The sequence below is a fragment of the Camelus bactrianus genome, chromosome 13 (genome assembly GCF_048773025.1).
Source record: "Camelus bactrianus isolate YW-2024 breed Bactrian camel chromosome 13, ASM4877302v1, whole genome shotgun sequence".
Classification (NCBI taxonomy): Eukaryota; Metazoa; Chordata; class Mammalia; order Artiodactyla; family Camelidae; genus Camelus; species Camelus bactrianus.
The window spans coordinates 34,031,184-34,055,134 of NC_133551.1; the positions used below are offsets into that span (position 1 = coordinate 34,031,184).

General features: G+C 43.8%; 1 pseudogene; it reads left to right on the forward strand.

Moving 5' to 3' along the window:
* The first annotated feature begins 1,054 nt into the window (after window positions 1-1,054).
* Window positions 1,055-2,454, forward strand: LOC105064981 (small ribosomal subunit protein uS2-like; annotated as a pseudogene).
* The last annotated feature ends 21,497 nt before the right edge of the window (window positions 2,455-23,951 follow it).

The window sequence follows — 23,951 nt, forward strand, 5'->3', positions numbered from 1 at the left end:
CTCACATTCTAAAGAGGAGATGCTAGGTACCTCCTAGACCAGATAGTCTTGCAACACCCCACCACGCCAATCAACCCGCATAAGAGAAGATAAGAGACTCAAACTCATCTTGCTTAAGTAGGAACTTCTTACTAATGGATTGTTGGTTGAATAGGGATTGTTGTGTCGTTGTTTCTCCGGTCCCCATGACTCAGCCACTTCTTAGGCCGAATGAAAGAAGCTCTAAGAGGACCACTCCAAGAAGTCAGGGCTGCCTGCAAGAAGGGAAGCCTGGCTTCTCACTCCCGTCTGGATGCTGCCTGAGTCACAGACATTCCCAGACTCACGCGCGTGCTGCCTCCCAGGCAGAGCGGAGTGAGAAAGTTCGGAGCCCAGTCTGAGCACCCCGAAGGTAGGAGCCAGGGGGGCAGGAGGGTGCCGAGAAAAGGCAGCGGCGGAGCAGCGAGGCCACTAGCCATCAGGGAAGGGATGCCTGAGTCTTCCGCTGGCCAAGAGGCTATTTGGAAGGTAACTGAATTTACAGCTCCTTGAACATCAACCCAGCAGAAAATGGTGGTAGAGTAATTGCAAAAACTGGGAGTTAAGGCTCAACACATGCAACTGGCCGAAGGCCAGGGTGTGAAAGTCTCCGGGGACGGGCAGGATTAGCGGAGGGGGAGACCTGAAAGAGCAGCCGCAGCGGCATCCCTCCCTTCGTCTTCTCTGCCGTCTCACCCGAAGCCCAGAGATCCAGACACGCGCATTTCACTCAACACTAAAGGTTTCAGCCCATGGCTCAGGCCTACACTGAGGGCTGTAAATTGGGGGATCTTGGGACGAGCAGAAGCTTTAAATTGGGAGTGAGATCGAAACTTCGGTTTAGACTCAGTGGAACTTGTTATAACTGAAGGTGACATTTTCCTTGTGGGTCCATTTTGCTCCTAAGATCCTCTTCCTGAGGACGGGTGGAGAAAACTTCACACTCGCCAATGAAAGGTAGTGCAGCCTTCCCTCACTCAGCCACAGAGGGGCCCCTACCGCATTGTCCTGGGTTCTCGTCCTGACTGAGAGGGAGATGTTTACAACACCTGGAGCCCATAATGTCCTGCACGTGAGGGAGAAGAATGTCCTCAAATTTCTCGCAGCAGGAACCCACTCAGGTGGCACCAACCTTGACTTCCCAGTGGAACAGTACATCTACAAAAGGAAAAGTGATGGCCTCTACATTATAGATCTGAAGGGGACGCAGGAGAAGCTTCTGCTGATGGCTTCTGCCATTGTTACCATTTAAAACTGGCCGATCAGTGTCATATCCTCTAGAAACACTGGTCGGAGGGCTGAGCTGAAGTCTGCTGCTGCCACTGGAGCCACTCCTTTTGCTGGCTGCTTCTCTCCCAGAGCCTTCCCAAACCAGATCCAGGCAGCCTTCCAGGAGCCGTGTCTTCTGATGGGTATTGATCCCAGGGCTGACTACCAGCCTCTCCCAGAGGTGCTGGATGTTAACCCACCTACCACTGCTCCCCGTAAAACACACTCTATGCCCTGTGGACAGTGTCACCCTTAAAACAACAAGGGAGCTCCCTCAGTGGGTCTGATGTGCTGGATGCTGGCCCAGAAAGTTCTGCACATGTACCATCCCTCGTCAACATCCATAGGAGGTCACACCTGATCTCTGCTTCTACAGAGGTCGTGAAGGGACTGAAAAGGAAGAGCAGACCACTGCCGAGAAGGCCATGACCAAGGAGGAACGTCAGGGTGAGGGAGTCCCTCCAGCTCCCGAGTTCACTGCTACTCCTCCCAAGGTCACAGATGGGTCTGAAGGCGCAGGTGCCTCTGTGCCCGCCCAGCAGTTCCCTGCAGAAGACGGGCGCCCTCGACCTTCACTGAGGGCTGGTCTGCAGCTCGCACCACTCAGGCCACTGAATGGGGAGGAACAACCACTGAGCGGTCTTAAGCTGTTCTTCCAAAGCCAGGCTCTTAAACAGAAAACGGAAATAAGATCGGCAGAAAATAGTTTCTTTAAAAAAAAAAAAAAGAAAGAAAGAAAAGATAAGAAAAAAAAAGAAAGGTAATGGAGTCTCTAGGTTTAAAACTTCCCCAGCTAAATACTCTGGATTCTGCTAGTAGGACTATGGGGACCATATCTTCCTTCTCAAGGTGTTTTTTCCCCTTCCCTCCTTACTTCTGTGATGGTGTCTGCGTTTAGGCTGAATTTTACATGCCCTCTTCACAATGGGAGAAGTCTCTAATCTATACTGTGTCCTCATTTTACAGATAAGAAAATGAAAATTAAGTAGCCTGTTAACGGCACACAGCTAGTGAGGGGCACAGCTACCACATGGGCGGGCAGAGGCCGACATACACAAATGCGAGAGCATGCAGTGGACAGATTAGACACCCGACAAGTCACAGGAGGAACATGAGGAGCTGCTGGCTGGGGTGGGGGCCGTGCTGCCAGATCTTGGCCCACTTACCAGGATAGTCTCAGACTCACAGAAAACCCACCAGCCTAACACACTGGAATCGTTTCTATATTTCTGAAAGATGGACATCGTCCAGTAAAGGACACAGGACTTCACATGGTTCCAAGTACTATTGGTGCTGTTTGTTCCATTCACTTCTTCCTCCTTCATTTGTTAACATTTATTTTGTGTATTTTACACACAAGGTAATGTTCTAGGCACTAGGGATAAAGAAAAACTATGGAGTGTTTATTCTAAGAAAGGAAGGGTGAGAATAAAAACTCATTGCACAACTTATGCCTTATTACAGTTTTTGATAAGTGCTATGACAGAGAAATTTAGCAGCCCATACTAAATTTATGAGACCATAAAATAAGGACATGACCTATTTGGTGGGTCAGAGAATCTTTTCTTGAGGGAATGGCCTTTGAGCTAAGCTAGAAGAGATAAATAGAAGCTAGCCAAGGGGAAGGGAACCATTATAAGAATGTTCCAGACTACATGTGTGCTGTTCCTCTTGAGACAGAGTATGGCTCAGACACTGACTTGGAAAAGAGCTGGGGTGCCGGGATGGTGGTAAAGTCAGTTGTACAAGATTATAGATTGAGTGGGTACTGGATTCAGCCCATGGCCCACCAGGCTGTGTATGCAGAAATGCCCTTAATCTTACTGGGTGTTTAGTAGGTGGGCCCAGGAACTGGAATAAGTAGCCAAAATACGGTTAGCCTAGCATTTTGCCATGCTGTCAATAGGATGTGACAGAAAATCCAACGAACAGTACTTAAAACGGAGGTTAGCAAACGTTTTCTGTAAAGGGCCAGCTAGTAGATAGTTTAGTTTTTGCAGATCGTGATGTCTCTGATGCAAACACTCAGCTCTGCAGGTACAGCCCACGGGAGCCGAAGATAATACATGAACACGTGAGTGCAGCTGTGCTCCAGTAAAGCTTTATTTCTTAGCCCACGGGCTGTATAGTTTGTCCATCTCTGGTATAAAACAGAAGGACGTTGAAGGTTCACTGAGCAAGAGATCTAGTAGTGGCCGGTGGTTCCGGGGTCAGTTGGAGCAAACTGGAGAATCATATGCTTTCTATGGTCATGTGAACAAATGAAACTAAGATGCCTGGCGTTTGGTTTTCATTTTTAAATGCAAGTTTATTAAATTAATATTAAGTTTATATCCTTGAAGAAAGTCACCGAGAAGTTTCTTGAGGAAAAATCAGGGGTTTTTAAGAGTTAAATGCTTGGGATTGGCAGACATAAACTACTATGTACAGAATAGACAAACAGCAAAGTCCTACTGTAGGGCACAGGGAATTATATTCAGTGGCTTGTAGTAACGTAATGAAAAAAAATATATCTGTATAACTGAATCACTATGCTGTACACCATAGACTAATACAACATTGTAAATTAACTATTCTTCCTTTGAAAAAATGGGGGGAAAAAAGAGTTAAATGCAACAGAGCAGTTCATGGTGGTTAGACTAACTAAGAAACTAGTACTCTGGGTGGAGCAGAGTAAATCTGTTAGTCTGTCCAGGATTTGTCAAAACCAGTGTCAGTGTCAGCAAATGATCTTCAGTTCGATCCAGGAAGGATCTGATCCCTGGGGTCCTTCAAAGTTCATTGTCCTCCGTCAGGTTCTGCTGCTTAGAACCGGCTATGATAAAATTCATGAGTCAGTTTTGATCTCTCCTAGACAGATGTTGCTTTTAGTGGAAATATTGCCTTTTACAGTTAGTTCCCAGATGGCTGCTGAAATTCCAAGCATCATTTGTTTAAAGGACAGCATCCCATCAGGAGGAAGGGCATGGTCAGAGGAGCTCCTGCTCACTGCTCTCCCTTGTATTTCAGGGAAGAATGCTTTACAGAAGCCCCGTGCCCGCTCCTGCAGTCTTACCCTTATGTCCCATCGGCTTAAACTAGGTCCCATGTGCACCTCTACACCTTTCACAGGCAAAGAGGATCGGGGTAATCACTATTAAATCAGCCCTTCCCTGGACTGCCTGTCTGATCCCTGAGCAACACTGGGAATCTGTCAGCAAGGAGGACTGACTCTGATGGTTATTGGGGAGGCCACCAACTGTGTTCCTCAACAACCATTACTGGCCTTCCTCCTCGTTAACAGAAAATGCAGAGACAGTGGGAGACCGGCAGTGCTGAAGCAGCTGTCTGATCGAGAAATTTAAACCAGTTCTGCAAGAAATTAGGAGGCTCTTTAGAGTGCTGTCCCTGGTAATAGGCTGAGTGCTCTGAACAGAGCTTCCAGAGCGCTGGCTTGCTCAAGAGAATGGTCATCTCTTATCTGTTTGGAGATTTGGATTTTGCTTTTCATTAGAATGCTTCAAGGGGAACACCCCTCCATGCAATGCCACCTCCTAGGCACACACAAAACCAACCTCGGGAAAATCTTGAAGACAGGAAACTCCAATTTATCTATAAAACAAACATACTTATAGTTTAAATAATCAGCCATAGGTTATTGGATTTCTTCTCTCTATTTACACTCCACTTTTATGAGAAACTGGCAAAGTATATATACACATGCCAACATTAGGGATTTAGTAGGAAAAGCCATTTCCACGCAATGTTATAATTAAAGTCATACTAATTCAGCCGAATCCTTAAAACACCTACTCCGCCTTACTCTGCACTGTGGGATAATGATATAATTATAAGCCTGAGGCATTGCAGGACATGGGAGAAAGAATGAACTCTTCAAGTTTTTATGTTAATTGTATGTTACTGTTGGCTAATTATTTGTCAGGGAAGGCGATGAAGAATGATGGGGAAAGCATGGATTTTGCAGCTGGCAGATTTGGGATCCCAGCTCTGTCACTTAGGAACTGACTGCCTCAGTTTCCTCATCTACACTGATCGGAGTTTTTCTTGGTGTCCTCAAGGGCAATTTAGTGCACAGAAAGATTAATCAGAGGTGAGAACGAAAAAAACTGCAAACCGTAACAGTAAACAAAGAAGGCTGAAACCATCAAGTCATCAGCTGCTGCCGCCACCCCCCAGTGAAGACAAGCCTGCAGCCCGGCCTCTGCAGCCACTCACAGTGGTGCACCCTGAGGGGACTCAGAATAAGAAAGGACAGGATACTGGCCCTAGAGAGCTAGGTGCCTGTCAAAGGAATGAACTATGAGCCCAAAAGTTTGCTTCCTCCCATATATAGAAAAGCGCTAAATTCTTTAACTTGAGATGCCTGGTTTTCTTTAGTTAACAAGTAATCTTATATTGTTCCAACTACCTGATTTTTGTTGTAAAGCTCCTATATATCCTAGCTCCTCCCCTACCTCTTCAGAGCAGTTTCTCAGAGCCATCTGAGAGGCTGTCATCCTGGCTCGAGTCCTCCCGCCAAATGAAACATAACTCTCAACTTTTAGGCTGTGCATTTATTTCAGTCAACAGAGGCTTAGCTTGGTTTTTAAAATTAATTTTTTAAATTAAAGTTTCAAATTGAAAACTTGAGTTCCTTAAGTTTTTAAGTTCAACTTTAAGCCTTATTAATCTAGTTATAAGGCCAGTAAATTTTAACAATCACTTTTGAGGAGACCTATGATTAACATTTGATTTCATTTACAAACTTGGTTCATGAAACGCCTTCAACTGTATTAAAGCGCATTTATAGGTTTAACGTATTTGAGTCCTTTCTCAAAGATTTCAATTGTCTGACAACAAATAAAATTTCCTTAGTTAAAAAAAAATGGAAAGAGTAGAAAACTAACAAGATGACTATTGAGTTGTTCAAGCCTGTGCTTTTAGCTAAACTGATCCGATGACAAACAGGCTCCCCTCCCTGTGCACTCTTTGCTTAGAATAATTTAATCCTTTTTTATCCTAGAGGTCTTGAAAGAAGGTCATGGACTGAATGAACCTCAAGAAAATGGGCGGACCCTTCTAAATTCTTCCAAACAACAGCAAGTTCTTATCAAGATGAAAAGAATGTAACACCCTGTAAAACATCCTGATTGTTATCACCTTTTCTGTTCTTACCCAGTTTTTCTATAAAACCTCAAGACCTTAGCCCCAAGACTGGCTCACAGTCTCTAAGGCATGAGCCTGCTCTGACTCCCTTTGCCTGGCAAAGCAGTAAAGCTGTTCTTTTCCATCCTCCCCAGAACTCTGCCTCCGACTCTCAATTCAGCTATCGGGGTACAGAGGCCAGTTTTTTGGCAACAAAACTTTACAAGTCTAATAAATTAAACTGAGAAATATGGGAAACTGTAGCTCTCTTAAATGCTCTAATACAGTACTTAAGCTTGGAATGAGACTTCAAATGAAAATCACAAGTTTAATCAGGTATTCGATTACATGATTGAAGTTGGAGTTACGAGGCTGTCACTCTGTTTGGCCAAATGCATGTAAACATTAGAAATATGTAACACTTGCATGGATTCCTCAGCTTGGAAGATTAATATTTAACAATTCTCTATTGGTTTAGACAAATATCGCTGAAAGTCACTGAGGTTACTTTCAGCTGAGAGACCTGGGGCTTCAACTACCTAGACTGGCTCCTCTCACACCTCACTTAAAAACCCAGTGTATCTTCCCGTGTAATACGTGGGCTGGCTTGAGTTCGCTTGTTTGTTATTAAAGAGCCCGGAGTTCAGCCAGGATGCTGACTGGGTTCTTGTTGACTCTGCTTGAATGTGCTGAACTTTATTGCACATCAGTTGTAGATTGATTGCAAGAGGTGGCTGTTTGTGTAGCTCTTACCTCTGGATTCAACGTATACACATTTCTCTGTGTATCCTCTAAGAAACCTGTAACTCTTGCCAAGAGTCAATCTCTTAGTTGGGTTTTGCATTTTCCTGGCAAAACCTTAAGGTCCGTAAGTACCTCCCCACTTCTTCCAGGTTCCTAGAGTCACATAACACTTGTCTCAATATTAAATATATGTGTCGTGTTGTGTATTTGATACTGGAATGATAACTGAATTTCAACTATCTCTTATGGCTTCACTTGTGGTCACAGTATGTGAGGTCAGTCTATTAGCAATCTATACACTTGGAATTGTAATACCTACCTTGCAGAGTTGTTGTAAATTAGCATTAATTAATGTTAAGCAACTAGCCTAGGGATGGTACACTGTAGGCACCCAGTCAGCTGTACCCACTACTTCTGTTTTTACAGCTCATCGATCCCAACGCATTTTCTAATAACTTACCCTGCTCATTTCCAAATTGGCCAGCTTAAATTCCGCTGTTAATTATGGTATCATTGCACCCTTGCATAAATCCTCAGTTGTCTTGCCCCTCTTTTCTCTCATCATACGACTATGGCAAGCCACCAACCTGTGTCAACCCATGTTTTTACCTACCCACACAGCTGTGGGTGGCCCAAGGACCACTAACCCTAACATACTCATTGATTTCCCTTGAACTCCTGTTTACTCACCTTACTGCTGCCTGGGAGTTACAGTATTTTTATCCTAATCCATTCACTTCCCCATTCTCCTCAACCACAATTTTACCTTTTTATTGCTCTTTAAATTGCCATCCTTCCTCTGAGCCCATGAGCTTGCTTCCAGTGCCACTAAGAAAATCCAAGCACTCAAGAGATAACTTCCGCATACTCCCACCTCCGTACGCAACCACCTCCCTGCAGTTATGCACGTTTCTCCCGGAAGAACTCCTAGCAAAAGCCAGCTCCTCTGTTTGTGCCCTAGATCTCATCTCTTCTTGTCTATGTGGGGATGCTGCTCCAGCATCTCCCCTTCCTCTCTAGCATTATCAACGTCTACCTCTCTAGTAGGTCTTTTCCGTTTGCCTACACAATTAGTATTAATCCTTCTATCTATTTTCCAATCTTCTTTTGACTCCGTTTCTTGCCCAGTAAAGCTCCCCCCTCTTTTTTTTTTAACCTCCTTCTATAACAAAACTCCTTGAATGAGTTGTCTCCATTTCTTTTCTCCCCCTATCTCTTGAGCATTGTCCAAACAGGCTGTTGGCACATCACTCCAGTGTAACTGTTTTTATCGAGGTTATGAAGGACCTCCATTTTCTAAATCCTATGCTCAATTCTCAGACTTCATCTCACTTGACCTATCTGCAGAATTTAACACTCTGAAAATCTTTCTTCAACACATTTTCTTCTTGTTGTTTTCCTTTCCTATTAGCAGCTCCTTCTCAGCCTACTTTGCTGTTTCTCCTCTTCTCCCCGATCTCTTAGATTCATTAAGAAGCTCAATCCTTAGGTCTCTGTGCATTTCTCTCTACTCTTTCCCCCTTGGTGCTATCATCGAGTCTCGTGATTTTAAATACCATGTACACACCAATGGGCCCCCAAATTTATGTCCCCATCGTGACCGATGTACTCGACTTCTCCACATGGGTGTCTAATGTGCATCCCAAACTTAACAATGCCCAAAATTGAGGTCCTGTGCTTTCCCCAACAAACTGACCACAGTCTTCTTCTTTCAGGAAATAGCAGCTCTATGCTTCCATTTACTTATGGCAAAAATTTTGGAGTCATCCATTCTTTTTCTTCAAGCCCATATCTGATCTCCCAGAAAATTGTATCAGCTTTATATAAAAAAAAGAAAACTGCAAAATCCAACCAGTTCTGACCATCTCTACTACTATTCCAATCATTCAAGCAACGCTCCTCTCTCACCTAGATTTAAAGTCTCCTACTGTTCTCCCTGCTCTTCTCTTGCTCCCACCTCAGTTTATTCCCAATAACCAAGTAGAATGTTTAAAAAAAATTTAAGTCAGATCATGTTACACCTCTTCTAATAACTGACATTTGAAAGTTTAAGTCCTAGATAAACACGTTTATACTGTATAGCACAGGGATATATATACAAGATCCTGTGGTAGCTCACAGCGAAAAAAATGTGACAATGAATATATGTATGTTCACATATAACTGAAAAATTGTGTTCTACACTGGAATTTGATACAACAGTGTAAAATGACTATAACTCAATAAAAAACATTAAAAAAAAAAAAAAGTTAAAGTCCTTACAATGGTACATAAGACTCTACAATGACCTGGAAGCATATCACTTCTCAGACTGCATCTTCTACTACTGTTTTTCCTCATTCATTTGACTCTAAAGTGCCAAGCATACTCCCACTTCGAGGCCTTTGTGCTATTACCCATGCTGAGCATGCTCCTCCCTAAATAGCCACACTTCTTACTTCCCCAACTTCCTTCAGGTCTTTAATCAATTGTCATTGTATCAGATAGGATGGGTTAGGTTATGCTTCAGTAACAAGCAACTCCCCAACTCAGCAGCTTAAAACAAATCATAATACACGTCCATTTTGGGGTGCCTGGGCTCTACTCCAGGTTATCTTCACTTGAGGTTCCAAGCTGACAGAACAGCCACTGTTGGACCCTTGCTGTGGCAGAGGGAAAGAAATATCATGGAGAATCATATACTAGCTCTTAAACAGCACAAGTCACTTCTACTCATATCTCATCAGTCAAAGCAAGTCACTGGGCATCTCTAATTCCAATGTAGCAAGGAAATAAAATCTTATCATGTGCCCAGAAGAAGAACCAGGAATGTTGATGGATGGTACTGCAATATTAATGGTTATCAGTCATCATATTAGCCCTTCCCTGGCTACATATGAAAAGTTACACATCTTCCCCACCACTTTCCAATTTCCCTATTGCCTTAACTTCTTTATTTATCTCTTTAGCATCTTTCACTACTTACACACACTGTAGCTATTACATATTTATCTTGTTTGTTTTATATCTTCCTCCATTAGAATGTAAACTCTAAGGGAAAAGAGAGTTTTGCTGTTTTATTCAATGTTGTCCTCCCAGTGCCTAGCATCCCAGTGCTATACGGAGGCTTTGGATAAAAATTTGCTGAAAAAATGAACAAATGACAAGGATACGATCAGTGGTCCATGTTAAATATACTGTAATTTTCAGTTGCTCAGGCTTGGAATTTGGCTTAAACCAGAGTTGGTGCTATTCAATTATTCAACAAATTTGAGTATATACTTAACTTATGCAAGGCTCCGTGCATCAAGGAGAATATCGTTGCCCTCATACACACCAGCTCCACAGGGACTTATTGCCTTCCTCATGGACACTGCTTCTGCCAGTGGAGGAGAAGGAGCAGCTTGGCTTTCGTGGAAACAAAAGTCATAAGCTTCCTTTTTTCAGCTAAGATCAGGCTGAAATCAAAGTTCCTTGTTCAGAAATACAAGAAAGTCTCATGAGTGACAAGCACACTTCCTAGTTTCTCCTTCCTGATCCATTTGCATTTCATCGCATGTGCTGGCCCCCCAGGAAACAACACTTAGGCCAATATTGAAGCTTCCAGCGTCTTAATTTGAAAAGTGTTCATCAGCTTGAGGTTAGCTTCTTTGCATCATGGTCTTCTTTAATGAATCAAATAATGCATTTCTCATTTGTAATTAAATAATACCTTAAAAGGCTCTGCCTCCCTCAAAAGACTCATGTGGAATTCATTTTCACATTGGGATAATTACACTTAGCACTGAGGGTAGACGCTGTGGGGAGGGCAGTGGGCACTCACCAGCTCCTTGAAGGCAAATCATAAAGGAACTTAGTAGAGAAGCTGAAGAAAAGCTCTTAGTAGAAAACAAAGTTAAGATGTAAATATTGAATCCAAGACTAGCTTGCTTCCCCACTTAGAGACATTACTGCTGAGTCAATTATTTCCACCAAGTTGTTTTTTTTTTTTTGCAAAGACCACACCTAATCATGTAAAATATTTAAGGGAGTAATAAGTACATTTGCATATGATGTACAAAGAATTTGCATAGAATTACATGCCATCTTCAGGAAAATTCTATGTTAAAACAGAATTAGTAATATTTTTTCCTTATTATGCTTTCCTTAGCTTCTGTTCCTCAGTCTTCATGGCTCCCCACTGCCTACAGGAAAAAATGCACTGTCTCCTGTCTGGCACCTAATCCATCACCTGCCATCACCTGCCATCTCTTTCCCTGTTCCCTGCATTATCATATGCACCAGGTCTGCAGAACTACTTACTGTTTTGTAACAAGCCATGAGAAATCATTATCAGTTGACTGTCCATTAACCACTTTCTCATTTTCTTCCTTCCTAGCAGAACCATGATTTTCTTCCTTCTGGCACTTGTATACCACATGCTGCAGGGGCCCCTCTCAATGCTCCAGGGTGTAAGTTTTGATTAGTTTACAGCCAATGGGAGATCCATTCCCTTGGTAAGTGGTTGGTTTAGGCATGGGTATGTGATGTGATCCTGACAAATGAGAAGTAAAGGGAAGCCTGCTAGGGGATTTCTTGGAAAGTTTCCTGAGTCTTAACAGAGGACACTAAAAAAGACAGAGCCTCAACTTTTTTCTGCTTCTAGACAGGGTGATAGAAGGAAGTTGTGCCTAGAACAGCTTCAGCGTCATGTAACTACGAGAGCCAGTAACATGCATGAGGTGACAGAGTAGAAAGATGGAAGGAACCTGGGATCTTGCAGAGGTCATCGTGCCCCTGGTTTAAGCAATCATAATAATCATCATAATTATGACTTAAATGTCAGGCACTGTTATGAGCAATTCATATATGTTCACTCACTGAATCCTCACAACTACCTTATGTCGTGGGTGTGTTTGTTGTTTCCATTTTACAGTTGAACAAACAGACCCAGGGAGGGGTTAATGTGCCAAGGTCACTCTCCTTATTTATTTGTTTGCCTTTTTGGTTTTTTATTACAGAAAATTTAAAGAATATACTAAAGCAGAGAACAGTGAAATGAATTCCCTTGTCACCCATCCATCATCCAGTTTAAACAATTAGCAACTCATGACCACTCTTGATTCATTTTTGCCCCTGTCCACTTTCCCTCTGCCCCACACCATTTTGAAGCAAATCCCAGACCTCATATCATTTCATTCTGGATTACATCATGCATGACAAAAACTAAAAGCTTTTATTTGGGCCTTCTGTTACAACTAAAATTAGTCTCTAAATATTAATAACGTTCTCATCACAAAAATTTGAAAATGTAGATGAGCTGAAGGCAAAATACAAAAACCACTTACAATATGATCTCCTGGTAATAAGAACTAATAATAATTTAGTGTACTTCCTTTCAGTATTTTGTGTAGGTCTGTTTTGAATGTGAGATTGTATTTTTTCCACTTATGATGACCTGAGAATTTTCTCTCCTCATTCCAGCCCCAAAGACCTTTGGGTGCTGAGCTCCCTCTAACTGTTCTTCTTCTAGAAACTTGAAGAAAATTCTTTTGTCTTTGTACAACACCTCCACCACAGTACTTTGATAGCATGTAGCAGTTTTTTCTTTATCTGTGTTCCTGACTAGACCAGGACACAGTGAGGGCAGGGACGATTTCTAAAGTGTTTTTTTTTTAAGTCTCTGGTGACTATGAGACAGGAGGGAATGGGGCAGGGCACAACCATTAAAGGCTGGCATAGCAACTGAGGACAGGACATAAACTGATTTGAACCAGCTAAGCCCAAGATGGCCGAAGATCTGACTTCCAGTAGACCTGGAGTCTCATTATGGGCTCATTGTAACATATTAGCTAAATGACACACCCGCAGGCACCATGACAGTTCTGAGGCTGGCAATAAAAGGCCAAAAAGTGGGCAGTGGGCCAGTTCCTGGAAATGCCCACCCCTTCTCTCAAATAGTTGAAATAACCCTTCCACTTGTTAACATAGGCAATTACCCCTGCACCCTAAGGCTGCTCTCACTTTCCCAGATGACCCCAAGCTCTGGTGTCACTCTCCCTTCTGAGAAGGACCACACACTGTCCATGAAGTATGTATCTTCCTGAATAAATCTACTTTCACTTTACTATGGCTCACTCTTGAATTCTTTCCTGTGCAAAGTCAAGGACCTTCACCTGGCAGGGTGCAGCCCAGGGACATGACCATCCTCTCATGCATCCCATTTTCCTGCAACACCTACATTGTTATGAGAAATCGTCTGACAAAAGTCATTCTTGGAAGGATGATGTTGAACATGGGGTTGCCTGCATCATGCAGTGTCCCCTCTACAAGGATCCAGTGGAGAAACTTTCCTCTCATCCCAGGGGCAGGTTAAACCATGTTGCTTCTGAAAAACAAGTGTGCTTTCTTTAGTGGATGCCATGAAGAGTTGCAATATTAGTTTGTTCATTAGTTTGTTCATTTTTGCTTTGGTCACTAGATCATTCAGAGCTGAAGTTGTGGCTCTAAATTTGGAAAGTGTTTACAGTTTTCAAAGTATTAACTCTTTCACTAGTTCTATTTAATTTTGTTTTCCCTTCACCATGAATTATTTGTATGTGAAATAATCATATGTTATCATGACAGGACCATTTTTGACATGTTAATTCATGACGTTTTTTTTCTCTTTATTCTTCCCTGAAAGTAGCATACAAGTTCCGTGCCTTCTTGCATGACAAGTGGTAAAAGTATGGTTGACTTCGCTTTCTGAATTTGTTTAGAAAAGTCTAAAGTCTTTAAGGAGGGTGAGCTAAGTTTCTTACATGGACAGAAAGGGTTCCTGAGGGAAACTTGGGAAGGGGAGGGTTTCCCCCAGAATGACAATGAGATTCCCAGAAACTCTTTGTATCTGTGACCTTAGAGAGACCAGAGGGAAGCAAAGCTCACAAAAGTGGCAAGATCCCAGGTAGGAAGGGAGGACAGCCCACCTACCTAGCAGGAGTGGGCTTGGAATAGATATTAAGTTTGACATGTAGAAAAAGAAAAGAAATATAATACTTCTTATATACCTGACTTTGCAGACTGGGATTCATATTCATTAATGGTACTTAATAAATTTGTGAAAGTAATCCCAAATCCTTTGTGGAATGAGACAGTGTACAAACAGAGAAGAAAACCATCATTATCTTGGAAAAAGTGTGAGCTCTGGAAGCAGACCTGTCATTATTCTACTTCAGGCTCTTAATTGTTTCCCTTGGATTTCTGTAGTCACCTCTGAACTGTTCTAGCAGTGCCCAGTCTTACCTGATTCAATGCACCCTTCACTCAGCCAGAGGAGTTGTCTTTTGCAAATGCAGATCTTCACTTCTACAAGAGCTTTCATCATTTGTTTCTTGCTTACCTTCAGAGCCTCATCTTCTAAAAACATCCCCCATTCTGACCCAAATTTGACTCTCAAGCAATAGTGTCCTACTTGCTGCTATGCAAAGGCACGACCTCTCTTGTGTTTCCTGATTCTTGCACACATCCTTCTTGTTGCTCACAATGCCTTTCCATTGACTGACTCTTCCTCTTCCAGAACTCTTCCCGGGTGTCACTGTCATCCAGGCAGCCTTCGCCAGTCTCTTCCCTCTCCACGAGGATTAGTGTGGTGTGTCTGCTATGTGTTCCCAGAACATCTTAAAGTTACACCTATGTCACTTATCACAGTGATTTGAACTACATGTGTCACAGTAAGAAAAAACACGAAAACTTGATTAATGTTGGGGTTCCCTTATCTACAGATATGTTTGATGGATGATAAAATGGGAGCAGGAAGGTGTTGCAGGGAGGCGTGTTGGGAGTCTAGAGGAAATGAGGAAGAAGTCTGGTGGTGTGGTCCATATTTGGCACCAGAGCCTGAAGGCGAAGTGGTTTGGAGTACAATGTGAGGATGTACTTATACATGCCTGAGGCAGAGATTGCTGAACTGTGCCCCAACATCCATTCTCTTTATTTTACTTTAAAAAAAAAAACAAACCTCTAAAGTTTCAGGTGGTCACATGGCTACTTAGCCAAAGATTACATTTTCCCCAGCCTCCCTTGCTGCTAGGTATGTCCATGTGACTAAAATCAGGATGGACGTGGAAATGATGTATGGAAACTGTCAAGCTATCACTTTAAAAATACGTCTGCTTACTCTGACTTCCACTTTCCCCTTCCCGCAGGTCAAAATGAAGATACAGATGAAGAAACCTGGATTCCTAAATGACTCTGTGGAACAGGCTAGAGAGCTCACCTAGCTCAATTCCGTTATGGGAGAATGTAACAAACTTCTGCTGTATTTGGTTAAGGTGACCATGTAAGTCGTAGGTTGTTTTCCAGGTATTCCATCCAGATCCATGTTGTGGGATTTACCGGTGGGAAGGGGAAGTCAGAGTGGGAGGAGGATTATAAGAAATTATGCCAGAGTGCATCTGCCATGGGAGGCACTGTGCAGTGTGAGGCCCCTGCAGGATCCCACTGAGGTCTCAAAATATTGAGCCTATGGAAGACAGTGCTGTTCCTGGGCACTGTCTGCCCAGGGAGGGAGGACAAAACAGTTCCACTTAAACAGAAGAATTTTGCTTCCATCCTCCCCATTCTTCTTTAAGGCCCAAAAACACTAGAGAAGAAAGAGGAGGAAGGAAGAAAGAAAAGTGAAGGAGAAAAGCACTCTCCGTCCATGGTAGAAAATGAGTCTCCTGAGTTAGGAGGAAAATGATTAAGTTGGACATGATTTTGAAGGTTTAAGTTGGATCAATTGTATTAACTGAATTTTTAAAAAATATCTGAAAGTGAGCATAAAGTTTTCCCTAAAATGTCATTTAGGGAAGAGAGAGTGAGATTCAACAGAGCTTTTTTTAGGGGCAGTCACTGAAAGAAATAGTACTTTTCATGTTTGAGCTCTACTGAGTTTAGAACATTCAAAACACAGGTTGTAAACTGGAAAAACAAAACAAAAATAGCTGAAATTATCACTAGCCCTCCTCTCACCCTGAGTTGGCCATGGCCTTCCTCCTTATGAAAAGAGCAGTACATGAAAATGGGAAGGGGAGAAGGGTGAATTGGTCAGAGAGATGAATGTCTGGGATCTAGGCTTAGGAGCCCCAGTGGCCTCAGAGGCCTTACCGTGTCGGAGGTGCTCAGCAGAACACCGCAGGGGGCTGGGGCGTGAGTGCTTCTCCATCGCTCCTGCTGTTTTCTTCTCCGTGGAATGGACTCAGTGAAGGTCACACTCTTGGCCTCACACTGTCCCTTTGTTCACTCTCTCCCAGGACAGATGGAAAACCTTAACTGATTCGTAAGAAAAAAATGGCACAGTCAGCTGAACTCCTCCATCACTCCTTCTGAGAGTGAGCTCATGATTCTAGTCTACCTCTCCACACCACAAAAGCCAGAGGACAGGGAAGGGAGAGATGACTAGACAGCAGCTCGAATTACATGTGAGACATTCCAACCCCATGTTGGAACTCCCAGAGGGATGGGAAAAAAAAAAAAAAAAAAGAAGAAAGTATGAATAAGCCATATGGCAGGTGAAGACCGGTCACGGAGCAGAGTTAGGGACACGCCCTGAAAGAGACTTGACCCTGGTTCCATCGACTATGGCAGTTGCAGGGAGATCCGGGTTGTGATAATTAACTAGCACTCGCAGACCTCCTGATAGGTGAGTAACACTATTCCAGGTGTTATATAGAACTTCGGGGAGAAGAAGCCCAACACCTAACAAGTTTATAGTCTAATACAGTTCACTGAAATGCCAACTTTTCTTCCTGCCACGGAAGGAAAAAAACCCCACACTTTCCTCAGAGGTTTCCACTCAAATTCTTTCCAGTTTCACCCCTCCTTGTTTTATTGATTCTACAGCTTGGTGGAGAAGGTATGAGATTAGATTAGTTTAAAGAAACCAACCAATGAGATCCAACTGAACCACTCAAATTCCACTGAAGGACTAAGATCTTCAGGATCCAGGGTTTTAAAGATAGTAATTTCAACAACAACAACAAAAAACAAACAAAAAAACAGAGATACAGATACTTTCCACCGTTCTTAACTGATTTCTCTTTTCCTGTAGGAGAAAATTCTGAATTCAGCACAATTCTTGTCTTAAGTGTTTCATAATGATATTCAGGCAAGTTCTTGTTACAACGCAGCTAATGAAGGCCAGATTAGTTGTGGTTGAGTTATATTTGCCGTTTTGTGGGCTACGTGTTTGTAAATCAGCCAGATCATTGCTTTAATTGGGGTCATTTGGGGGTTTGGGGGTGGTGTGACGAGGTTACTCCTTTTCACTCCCGTGGTTCCTCCTTTTCACTCCCGTGGTTCCTCATTAGTCATTTTCTGTGCCAAAGGGCAGCAAGCATGACGAGGCTAGATCATGTATTTGCTCTGGGAAAATCAGTAGACTTCCAAAGCATGTGATGTCGTAGGTGACTTGAGGTGTTGAAAACCATTTTTCTTAAACTTGCTGTAGTTTTCTTCTCTCAGAACGCGAGAGTCGGGGTGGGTTCGCGCGGGGGATGGAGAACTGCCTTTGGAGGCAGGCAGCTCTACGCTCAGAGCACAGCTCTGCCACTTCCTTGCTCTAACATTGGGTAAGTTCCTTAACCTTTCTGAGTCTCAGCATTCCCACCTGCAAAATGGGATAGCAATAGTTCAACCACGGGACTAATGCTAGCCTTAATGAGATTGTGTATGTAAAAACCTACTGCACATTAGGCCATCAGAAATGGTGACATGATGACGTTGGTATTAGAGACAAATAGCAGAAAATCCAGAATGATTTGCTAAACAAGGCAAGAGGAAACGAGCATTTCAGAAAAATATGTACTTTTGAAAATATGGTGTTAGTCAACCAGGGACATCAGGAAGGAAGGAATTTAACAAAAGCATAAACCCCACATTTCACTTTGTGCCATGTGCCATAGTGATTTACAAAGACCACACAGACACGCCCCTTCCTCGAGATTCACTCCATCCTGCTGGAGATATGAGTCCTAGATAAATGTAAACGTGAAACAGTTAGTTAATAGAGGTCAAGCAGTAACAAAATCATTGCCTGCCACATGGTTGATACTCCATAAATATTTGTCAAGTGAGTGAATAGATCCTCTCTCTCTCTAACCAAATAATACATTGTGTGGATTCAAAACTCCCAGAACAGAGGAGTAAGAAAAACAAATCACTAGTGAAAATGATAAAAGAAGATCATTTAAAGTCTCTGATGATTGTCCTAAGGGCATACAGCAAAGGGAGAAAGATTCATTCAAGAAAATCTACTCAATCTTGGTAAGAACAGTGTGTCCGTGGCCTCTGAGCCAAACCTCACTCTTTTACGCATCTCCCAGCTTCATATTACTCCAGGCATGTGCAGCCAAGAAGACAGGGGCCTCCTCTCTTTCCAGCCCTCAGTTTGGAGCTAAAGTTTCACACAGGGTGGGGCAAGCTGCCTTTTCTTACCTCCCCCGACCCCATGTTCCAGAAGCTCTGTTCAGGGCAGGCGTGGCTAAAAGCAGTTTCCCTTCCTTATCCAGCTCTAACTCGGGATGGAAGCTCTACTCTGGGTGCAGGGGCTGAGAACACAGGGCCCTATCGCCCACATCCCAGCTTGCTTAAAGGGTGGAATTTCCTCACCAGCAGGGGAAATCCGGGAAGATCTGGGGCTGCCACCTCATCCTGCCCCCACAGCGCTCACTCACAGAGCGAGGATGTCGCTCTGGTGAAAACAGCTCTGGTGCCGGGGCACAGGGCTTCTGCCCAGGGCAAAGTCGGGTCATAAAGGCTGAAGAATTCCACAGCTCTGCCTGGAGGGGTTGACTCCGTTTGAAACAGTGTGGAGAACTCCATTTCTAAAGCCAATGTAAAAACAATGAGAATCTTGGTGGAGAGCAGTTAAGAGGAGGCTGGTAGAGTCATTGTACAAGAACAATGGCAGAGCAGAAGTAAGCAGAGGGAAAGACAGATAAGAAAATCGCTCCTGGGATCACAGGCAGTCGTGGAGTCAGGAAGGATGGACACATGCGCGCGGCTGCGCTGGCTCAGGGGCAATCAGTGGGATGCAGGGTCTGCCTCAAAGTGTGTCTCAAGCTGTACACAGAGCTGTTAACTGGCACAGGGGCTTAAAACACAGCCTCTGACCAAACAGAGACTGAGCAGTAAGCTACTCTGACCCAGGTGAGATGGAGCCACCGGCCCCACCCCAGGTTCCCGAGAAACCCCAAGCAGCAGCTGGTTTCCTTGGAGCCCTTGCCCCTGCTCCGGCCACAGTCAGCCTGGGACTCGCCAACCTTTTCTGCTTTTTCTCATCTCTGTGCCACCCTCTCGCCCCCTTGCCTTCCAAGTCTCTTCCTTCCTCCTCCTTCCTTTCTTCCTCCTGCTGTCTGGTATAACCTCTTCAGTGAATTTATGCCCTCTCCCCAAATAACAAGACCAAAGACCTAAATGCTAAAAAGAATAGACGAAAATTTTGCTTTTTGCCCTGTAAAACTTCAACTGTCTACAGCAACACAAAAATTAAAATGAACATCTCAAGGAACGATCCAACAGGAATGTCAGTTTCTTTCCTGCCTCCCCGATGTGGGAAGAAGGGAAATGAGAACTCCGCATTGATTAGACTTTTTGACTAACCTGTGCTGTGATGTACTGGGTGACACAGCCTTTACCATCCAGTGCAGCGTGTCACACAGGCAATGGGGCCCTCAATGGTATAAAAACAGCGCCACCTGGGAAAGCAGCGAACTTCCCAGGGCCTGCTTGTAGGAATCCCACAGAGGTGTGGGGTGCTAGACCCGGAGGGCTGCCACCCAGTGTGTCTGAGGAGGGCTGCTGGATGAGGGGTCCAAGGTCAGATGTCGGTCAGACCTAAATGTCAGGCCCGGAAGATGGAGTAGGCGAGGCTGCAAGTAATTAGGGCAGATGGAAAGAGGACAACATATTTATTATTTGTGCAAGGGCTGCATGGAGCCAGTGTTGGCTAAAACTTTAGTCCAGGGACAGCTCAGTGCGGTGGTTCTGAGCACACAGCCTGGACTCTGAAGGCCTGGGTTCAAAGCCCATCTCTGCTATTTGCTAGCTGTGTGACTTTACATTCTCTGCGCCTTGGTTTTCTCATCTGTAAAAAATGTTGGCGCCTACTTCATAGAGTTAACGTGCTTTAGTGAGAAAATGGACACCAAAATGGTGCTATTTCTGGCCCATAGGCTCAATATAGTAGCAGTAGTTAGCATTCATGAGCATGCACAGCATTCCACGTAACATTCTGTGTAGAGCAAATTCATGAAGTAGGTACTACTATTATTTTTGTTAGGTCTAATGGTTATTTCAATTATGTTTTAGCTATAGAAATATAATTTACAAACAAATCTTCCTGAAAAACAATTACTTTGCAAAGTAATGTCTTCCTCTTTTTTTTTCCCAAGCAAAATACGATTGATTGATTGATTGATTAAAGCATCTTTTTTTCATTTTTTAATTGAAGTATAATTGATTTCCAATGTTTCAGGTGTACAACAAAGTGATTCAGCTATATATATATATTCAGCTATTTATATATATATATATAAATCTATTCTTTTTCAGATTCTTTTCCATTGTAAGTTATTACAAGATATTGAATATAGTTCCTTGTGCTATACAGTAGGTTCTTGTTGGTTGTCTATTGTATATATGTTAATCCCAAGCTAGAAGGTAATATTATCAAGTCCCCCATTTTCAGAAGAGGAAAATGAAGATCAGAGAAGTTAAGTAACCTGTCCAAGGTCACACAGCTAGTAAGTGCCTGAGCCAGGAGTCAAACTCAGGCTATTTGGCTGCAGAGACAGCACTCTTAACCACTATTTTCTGGTTGTTATTGTTGTCATTGCTGTTATTTGGTACTGACTTCTTAGTGTACAAACAAACCTAGGGTCTGATGTGGCCTATAGAGGGTCATATATAACCAGGCACCAGATTTATCCTCCATCCAAGTGGTGGAGTGACAGAAGAGGACATTAAATCTGGCATTCATTGGGAGGCACTCTGCACTGAGCAGGTGCTGACTGGCTTTGAGTGATTTCTCTTTGGCCTGAAGACCATTCTTATTTATTACTGGATTTCCAGTTGCCCTTTATAGGCCTTCCCCTACTGTAGGAAAAGTTCCAGACATTTCCAAGAGGCCCTTGCAGCCCCGCAGAACATGGAGGCCCAGGAGTGAGCTGTCAAGGGCATGGAGCAGAAGACAGGTTGGGTTTGAGCCTGGCTCTGTCATGGTCTGTTTTAAGAATTAAATGATCATACAGGTAAAACTCTTAGTAAGTACTCAAAGATGAGAGCTATTAATATTCTTCACAATTCTGACCTCACCTACCAATCAAACCTGGCTGTTTTAGGGTCTTGTTTTTTCTGTTCCAGTGCTTTGGGCCCACTTGTCACCTCTCTGACCAACACCTGTGGACTGAGGTTTTGTTGGGGTTTTGCTCTTGGACAGTGTCCTTAGGGTCTCCCTGGGCTTCACACTCAGTTCTCAATGGCCCAGTGCCAGTCTCCCCACGGTCTCAGTAAGGGTGAGCCCGGGTGTTACCTCCCAGCACTGGTCTCTGGTCTGGAGAGAAACCTACGTGGGGGAAATCCCATCTTCTCTCCAAGTGGTGCTTCCTTGTGACAGGGAGAGGGAGCTCATCTTTGAGGTCCCTGGGGCTGTGACGGCATCAGCCAGCTTAGTCTGAAGTTTGCATCCACCAAGAATGGGCAGTGGGAATGGAAGCAAGTCAGGAGAGAGGCCAAAGCAAAACAAGACCAGTGGGATGCCCAGCCCTTCTTTGGGACGTCTCTGGGGGCAGCGGGCTGTCAGTGCCAGACCAGCAGGAGCAAAACGGAGGAAACTGGTGAGCAGTGATCTCTGAAGCTGTGAGGTTCTGTCAGTTCAGGGGTGGTGACAAACTCAGGGAGAAACACCTCGGGTCCTTATGGGCAGAGGTTGTGCCTCAGGAGGGGATGGACGGGAATGTGGGTTGACAAGTGGAAATGGACAGGGATACGGGCATTAGTTAGGCTGGAAAACAATTCTGATGTATATGGCTGTTTTTATTCTTCAGCCAATAGACGGCTAGAAGTAAAGTCAAATTAAAGAAAAGAAAAGAAAGGAAGAAGAAGGAAGGAGGGAGGGAGGGAAAGAAAAAAGGAAGGAAGGAAAGGTGGAAGAAGAGAGAAAAAGAGAGAAAGAGAGAAAGAAAAGAAAGGAAGAAAGAAAGAAAAATAGAAAGAGAAAGAGAGAGAGAAAGAGAGAAAGAAAGAAAAGAAAGAGAGAGAAAGAGAAAGAGAAAAAGAAAGAAAGAAAGAAAGAAAGAAGGAAAGAAAGAAAGAAAGAAGGAAAGAAGGAAAGAAAGAAAGAAAAAGGGAGTTGCCAATTGCTGCAGAAAATCCTGGGTGCCTTTAGAATCCTGGCACAAAGCTTACAGATTTCAGTAGTTACTTCAGCCTTCATGGCATCATAGCTCGTTCACCAAAGTATTAACGATGATAACGAATAGCTGTTCTGTGTAGCTCGCCTGCCAGGCTGCGCGGCTGCTTTCTGTACATTAGCTTCTTCAACTTCACCCAGACTCTAATGTTATTTTTCCCTCGAGCCGGTCACCGTGGTCAAGTAGCGTGGGGTGCTCTGATCGGTCAGGACTGCTGCCTGTGACTCCCTGTCCTCCCCCTGCCCCTACCTCGGCCCCCTTACCTCCTTTGAGCTGAAACAAACGTCATCGTACCCACCCGTGTCACATGGGTTGGGCAGGATAACAAATGGAGTGAGGGTCGGTTCACCAAAGGTAGTGACACTGGGCAAACAAGCAGCTACCTGCCAAGTTACAGAACAGGCCCTTCTAGAAAGGCACTGGTTTTAGCATTCAAAGTCCAAAATGCAGGAATAGTGTGGCAGGACAAAGCAGAAACAGCACTATTATCAAGCCTATTTTATAAAGCCCAAGGCACAGAGAGAGGACGTATCTTGCTCAGGGTCACACACCTAATAAATGGTGGAGATGAAATTTTTGGTCTGACTCCAGAGCCCATGCCTTAATCCCTGTGCTCTTCTCGTAAAGCCATAAAGACACTTTCAGTTACCACATTTCATGGATTCCAAGAAGCCCATCTTTCCCATTTTAACATCTCTGCAATCGGAATGTTCCTATAATCGATGGGATAAGAATACGTAGATTCTGTTTAATTGGCAGCCTTTTTGCCTTCCTTAGTGGTACATAAAATAATAGCACATCTCACAAAAAATTCGTGTTAGAGTTGATGAAGCACGGTATTCTTTCAATAAATATGATAATGCTCCATCTCGGTGCCTGATGTCTGTGCTAGGCTCACTGCACAGTGGGGAAAGAGACGGCGAGTCAGAGAATTAATGATTGCCCACAATGCAATGGGAAGGGTGCGGTGAGAGTCATTCACTGGAAGGCGTGGGGATACAAAAGGGGGCACTAGCCAGAAGGAGAGGGTCAAGAAAGCCTGCCCAGAGGGGTGGAATATCGGTGGTTGGGGAGGGAGACAGGTACGGTGGAGAGAAAAGTGGTTCCATCATGATGGAGGATTAAATATGAGGCAGAGAGTGGCTTGAGGTGTTCGACACCATTTGATGTACTGACTCAGCTGTTCATGAATGTCCACGAGTGTCATGCTGTCTACACAGCAAGCAGTGAGGATCCACTCCCTAGGGACAGTGAGTAGGCCATGGCCAGATTCCATTTTGAAAAGTTCCCCCAAGAGCTGGGTACCTGATGGCTTACCCTGGAGGCTGGTTTGGGGGCTACGGCAGTCATAACAGAAGGGCAGCGTCGAGGGTTAGAACTCCAGGAGTCAGTGTCGGGATGCAG